The sequence below is a fragment of the Macaca nemestrina genome, chromosome 9, assembly GCF_043159975.1.
Source record: "Macaca nemestrina isolate mMacNem1 chromosome 9, mMacNem.hap1, whole genome shotgun sequence".
Classification (NCBI taxonomy): domain Eukaryota; kingdom Metazoa; phylum Chordata; class Mammalia; order Primates; family Cercopithecidae; genus Macaca; species Macaca nemestrina.
Window position 1 is genome coordinate 74,123,567 of NC_092133.1, and position 6,981 is coordinate 74,130,547.

Sequence of the window (6,981 nt, forward strand, 5' to 3'; positions counted from 1 at the left end):
GCACTGCAGCCTGGGCAACAGAGCGAAGACTCCGTCTCAAAAAAAAAAAAAAGAAAAGAATGAAAGTGAGATATTTCATGGTAAAGTTATCTCAAGGTAAACACTGCAGCCGGAAGTGCTACTGGTGAATATTCTTGAGCAAATGGGAAAGGGTTAAAGATTGTTGCCAGCAATAATTATTACCATGGTGTTGCCCAAATGGCAATTTTTTGGTTCCATAATTTATTCTACCTTTGTTCATTGGACTTTTAATGAGAGGAAGAGGAATCCTTTCTCCTCTATTTATTTATATCAGTGTGGACTTGTGGATATTTATTTTATTCTATGTATTATAATTCACTATTATCATCATATTTTCTTGTTTAAATTGTCCTGAACTTGGTCACTGAGTATTCCTTCAAGTTGGCTCTTGTCATGACACCCATCATCTATGTAATTTTTTTTCTAATGAAGTTTTCTCCTCGTATGGGGTAATGCTTTCTTGCTGCCTCATATGCCTAGTAATTTTTAATTGGAGGCATAGCATTTGTATATTATATTTGGCAGTACCGTATTGCATTGCATTGCTTTAAAGAGTGTTTGAATTTGTTCTAGCAGGTATTTAAGACATTTTTAAACCTGTTTAGGGCAGGCTTAGATTCTCCTGTACTCTAGGGCTATTTCAGCCATACTATGATTACCCTTCTGGAGTTTCTGCTAAGCCCTCCATGTATTCAACAATGTCTCTCCATTCCGGCTTGTAGGAATTAAAACGATTCCCAGTTTTGTGTGAGTTCTGAGAACTGTTTGGGTTAGAGTTCCCTGGAAATTTTTCTTTCGTTGGTAGTTCTTTTCCAGCCTTCTTGAGTTTTACTCTACAATTGCACAGATTCATATTCAGCCAAAGATTCAAGCATACCCATATGCAGATTTCTTGAGCTCTTTCTTTGTATAACTTTCTTCTCTATAGTACTCTGCCTTGCAAATTCTAACTGCCTTAGACTCCCCATGTAGTGCTACCTTGTTTTGTTCTTAATTTTTATTGTTCTAATGGCTAATGACATTGAGCTTGAGAATTCTTTATGTATTCGAGAGATGAGTCCTTTGTCAGTAATTTCTACTTAGTTTCTTCTAGTCTGTAGCTCGCCTTTTCATCTTTGTAAAGAGCAAAAAAGGCTTTTACAGAGCAAGGCCTTTTAATTTTCTTTTAAATTGAGACGGAGTCTTGCTCTCTCACTCAGGCTAGAGTGCAGTGGCGCCATCTCCACTCACTGCAGTCTCTGCCTCCCTGCCTCAGCCTCCGAGTAGATGGGATTACAGGCATGCGCCACCACACTCAGCTAATTTTTGTATTTTTAATAGAGACAAGGTTTCATCATGTTGGCCAGGCTGGTCTTGAACTCCTGACCTCAAATGATCCACCCGCCTCGGCCTCCCAAATTGCTGGGATTACAGGCATGAGCCACCGCGCCCAACCTAAGCCTTTTAATTTTTAAAAATTTTTTCCAGGGTGATCATTTCCTTTCTTTTAATTTGCATTATTTTGAATGGTCATAGAAGCTTTATTCATTTCATTTTTTGATTGACTATCAAAAAATATTCAGGTGCGGTGAGTGGATGCCTGCAATCCCAGCCTCTTTGGAGGCTGAGGCAGGAGAATCACTTGAACCCAGGAGGCAGAGGTTGCAGTGAGCTGAGATCGCGCCATTGCACTCTAGCCTGGGTGACAGGAGCGAAACTCCATTGAAAAAAAAAAAAATTGCCTCCAAACGCTAGAGTAACTGTACACAAAATGTAGCTCTGTGTTGTACAGCCAAAGCAGAGAAGGGAGCAGATGAGTGACATTAGACTCTTTGACTAGTACAAAGATATGTATAAATATATGTATAAATCATAATCATACATATTCATTGGGGTACATAGTGATGTTTTAATAGATATGTTATCATAATTAGATCAGGGTGATTACCATATCCATCATCTCAAACACTTATCATTTCTTTGTATTGGGGATATTCACTATCCTCCCTCTAGCTATTTGAAACTATATATTGTTATTAACTATAATCTTCCTACAGTGGTATAGAAGGCTGTAACTTTTTTTAAAATTACCTTTTATTTGTGTATTTTTAATTGAGATAAAATATACATATATAATTTACCATCTGTACCACTTTTAAATGTACAGTTTAGTGGAAATGAAGACATTTATTTATTTATTCCCCCTCCTTCCTCCCCTTCCCAGCCTCTGGTAACCACCAATCTACTGTCTATGAGGTGAAGAGGAAAGGTATAAGATAGTTTGCACATGTTTTCTTCCATTCTACAGGTTCTCTCTTCACTTTGTTGATTGTTTTCCTTGCTGTGCAGAAGATTTTTAGTTTGATGTAATCCAAAGTATCATTTTGGGGGCCAGGCATGGTGGCTCACACCTGTAATCCCAGCATTTTGGGAGGCTGAGGCAGGCAGATCACATGAGGCCAGGAGTTCGAGACCAGCCTGGCCAATATGGCGAAACCCCATCTCTACTAAAAATACAAAAATTAGCCGGCTGCGGTGGTACGCACCTGTCATCCCAGCTACTTGGAAGGTTGAGGCATGAGAATCGCTTGAACTGGGGAGGCAGAGGTTGCAGTAACCTCAGATTGCACCACTACACTCGGCCCTGGGTGGCACAGTGAGACTGTGTCTCTAAAACAAAAACAAAAACAAAAACAAGCCAGGTACTGTGGTTCACACCTGTAATCCCAGCACTTTGAGAGGCTGAAGTAGGCAGATCACCTGAGGTCAGGAGTTTGAGACCAGCCTGGCCAACATGGTGAAACCCCATCTCTACTAAAAATACAAAAATTAGCCAGGTGTAATGACAGATGCTTGTAATCCCAGCCACTTTGGAGACAGGCAGGAGAATCGTTTGAACCCAAGAGGCGAAGGTTGCAGTGAGCCAAGATCATGCCATTGCACTCCAGCCTGGGCAACAAGAGCGAAACTCCACTGAAAAAAAAAAAATCATTTTTGCTTTGGTTGCCTCTGCTTTTTATGTCTTACAGAAAAAAATATCTTTGCTCAGGCCAATGTCCTGGAGCATTTTCCCAATGTTTTCTTCTAGTAGCTTTGTAGTTTCAGGTCTTGGATTTAAGTCTCTAATCTATTTTGATTTGATTTTTGTGTATGGTGAGAGACAGGGGCCTAGTTTCATTCTTTCCAGGCCCATCCTCAGGAGATTTGGTAAGAACTGGGGCCTGGGACTCAGCATTTAAAACAAATATCCTGGCCGGGCGCGGTGGCTCACGCCTGTAATCCCAGCACTTTGGAAGGCCGAGGCGGGCGGATCACAAGGTCAGGAGATCGAGACCATGGTGAAACCCCGTCTCTACTAAAAATAGAAAAAAATTAGCCGGGCGCAGTGGCGGGCGCCTGTAGTCCCAGCTACTCGGGAGGCTGAGGCCGGAGAATGGCGTGAACCCGGGAGGCGGAGCTTGCAGTGAGCCGAGATTGCGCCACTGCACTCCAGCCTGGGCGACAGAGCGAGACTCCGTCTCAAAAAAAAAAAAAAAAAAAAAAAAAAAACCAAATATCCTAAATGATTCTGATTCAGGTGTCCTGTGACCACACTTTGGAAAACTTGCCCTGGGTGAAGTTTGGCATTAGATTTCTTCCCTGGATCAGAATCAGGCCATGTTTGACCATCTGGTAGGGATCCTGAGATGTCCCCAAGCCTAGCATTTCCAATATAGGGCTGGAGGTGACATTGGAGCCATTGATGACCACAGAGTGTGATGTGGGAGATCACAAATGGATCAGAGAAAAGATACTTGGGTTTTAGTCCCAGCCTAGAAGACTCTGACCAAGCCTTGCCTTGCTTCTGTAAAATACAGTTAAACAGTCACTGCCCCGTCAACCTCAACAAGCAGGTGAGCACCAACTGAAAGTTCCTGAATAACTGTCATGGGCAGTTGGGAGGCTCAGCCCCACCCATGTTGCCAGGGAAACCAGACCTCCTGAGGGGAGACCAGACTCTCAGACTCAGTGGCCAGTGTGACTGGATCCAGTGAAGAGAGGAAACCTGGAAAAAGATCTACCTAACAGAAGTCCAGTAAATGCAGGTCTTTTTGAAGACCTGAAGCTGTCTTTCAGAAACTGGGTCTGAAGAAGCCTCACAGCTGTTGCCAGGCCTGGGAGAGCTGCCAACAGAGGCCGCTGCTAGGTAGAAAGTCCTTGAGGAGAGAAAGCCATGTTACCATAGGTCTCCCGCTGGGGGGTGGGCCAGGATTCTCAGCAAGCGGGTAGAAATGACCAGGGCAATGACGAAATGGGGATTTGCACTGACCTGTGTAAATATATCAAGATATAGTCGGACCAAAGCTTGTTAACACAGAATAAAACAGGGAAACCGAAAAGTAGTGGAGAGGGAATAGAGAAATACAATCCCAAAGAAATTGCCTCCAAACGCTGGAGTAACTGTATACAAAATGTAGCTCTGAGCTGGGCAGCCAAAACAGAGGATTCAGCATTCGCAGCAAAGGGAAGTCTTACCCCAGAGGGAGGCTAGCGAGGGACACCAAATCAAAGAAGACAAGAGTCTATTTCGGTCAGAAGGAAGAACAAGACTGCAAAGTTAATGACGCTTGGCTTCAGGATCGCACAGTTGCAGGTCCTTCCCTCACATTCCCTCCCCTTTCTCCATCCACCAGGGCAAACTGGTTTTCGCTTTTGTTGACTTTACAAACTCAATTCATGGGTACAGATGGGGATTTAAAAACAAAAACAAGGACCTAGAGCAGTGGCTCATATGCCTATCAGTACTTTGGGAGCTGAGGCAGGAGGATGACTGGAGGCCAGGAGTTCGAGACCAGCCTGGGCAACATAGTAAAATTTCATCTCTACAAAAATGTAAAAAATAATAATAACCAGGCGTGGTGGCACATGCCTGTAGTCCCTACTCAGGAGGCTGAGGCAGGAGGAGGGTTTGAGCCAAAGAGGTTGATGTTGCAGTGTGCTATGATTGTGCCACTGCAGTCTAGTCTAGGGTGACAGAGCAAGACTTTGTTGTTAAAGAATGTTCAAACACACACAAAGTGAAAGCTGTAAGTGCTCTTCTAAAAGCATTGCATGTTGGAAAATTAGACGAGGAGGCACTTTGACACCTTTTTAGACCACAGATTTCTGGGGAAGCCAGAAAGGAGCTGGGGTGGCAAAACTAGGAGCACAAGGAATGCCTCATTAGCTGCGCTGGGGGGCCAAGGGTATGGAGAATAAGCCAGGCACCAGGAAAAGACAGCTGCCGTTCTCTCGCATACCCGGCACACCTTGCTGGGATGTTGGGATACCATGGGTAAAATGCCAAACCTAGCATCATCTCTTCTTTAACCCCCTACAGTACTTTGTTTGTACTTTTCTTAGGGTACTCATGTTGCCTATCTCCCTTTATAAATGCTTGCATTTAATCCTTCCAAAAACATGTGCCCTGATACCAAGGGCAAGATCTTCCCCGCCTCTGCATCCAGGAGCTCTGAAGTCTACACGAATGGAAATATATATTCAAAATACGTATTTAACATACCCTTGGGGATTTGATCCAAATGGAAATCAAATAAATAGGAGACTCAGTGTGAGCTCTGAGCATGTTTTCAGGCTTACTCAATAAGACACTGCAAATAGCTCTAACCCTGCAGATCAGTTAAAGTGCAGCTGAGAGTTGCAGATGATCAGAAGGGTGGGTACAAGTTTATGTGGGGTTGAAGTTTATAATAGTGAAAGAACTTATTTTTAAAAAAAAAACTATATATATATATATATAGTTACAAATATAAAATAAGGTCCAAGGCTTGGGCGGGACGGGGGTGTGAGGCCCTGAAGTTGAAACTTCAAGAACTTCAAGGATAAATAGGTTGTGGTCTTTGTAAGTGGCTGGTGAAGGTGTCAAAGAGAAGGAACTCGCCCTTGACTGAGCCTTGAAGACTGGGCAGAATTTGGAAAGACCAAATAAAAAGGGCCATGTGGCAGGATGAACAAGGACATTTAATATTGCCAGAGGCCTGCTTGGGGAGCCCGTGAGCAAACCAGTCCAACTGGACAGAAATGTTGCAAAGTCCAGGTGGAAAGAGGAAGGCTGGAAAGTCAGCTGAAGTCAGTTGTGGGGTGGTGGCGGTGGGCCTTGAGTGTAGGCTGACATCTGAGTTATATTTCACTAGTTATAGGAGCCATGGATGTTTATTTTTTAGATGCAGTTCATTTACTTGAAGAAAACAATGTTTTGGGAAGATTAGCCTGGTTTTATTGTATTGTTCAAGGCAATGAAGCAGGAGGCACTTAGAAAAGTCCAGGCTTGGGTGATAAGGGCCTAAACTTAGGCAGTTGATGAAACCCAGGTTGTAGCTATGCGAATGAAAAGGGAATACCTAACTCAATGGGACCAAGAAGAGAAGGATTCCAAGATGATTGAGGTTTCTGCTGAGTATTAGAGAATAATAACTGTATCATTAAGAGATATGAGAAGGTTGAGAGGGTCAGATTTGAAGCAGAAAATAGACGTGGAGGATTTTAGATATTTCAGACTAGAGATGATAGGAGAACTATGAATTTTGAGATGGTCATAGGGAATTGAAGGCTGGAGACTGATTTGGTAATCAGAAGTACCCATTTATTCATTCATGCCATAAGAATTTGGCTGGTAACCTCTGGAAAAACCAGCCCTGTGCTGCATGTCAAAAGGGATGTAAAAGATGAAGTGGTCCCTCCCTTCAGTGAATTAAATTTAGGATCTCAAGAGAGCAGAGATGGAGGTGAGATGAGTGAAGCAAGGCAGGGTCTGTTGTGTACAAGAATGAGCGACCTAAATGTGGGGAAAGAGTTGACTGTGGCATCCATCACCTACTGGTTTCCAAAGAGTATTAGACTCAGCTGACTCACCATGTGGTATCCCCCATCCACTGTGTCCCTCCCCAAATGGCAGGCTTGTCTGAAGAGAACAATGTCCATAGAGGTTACAACTGTCCTCTG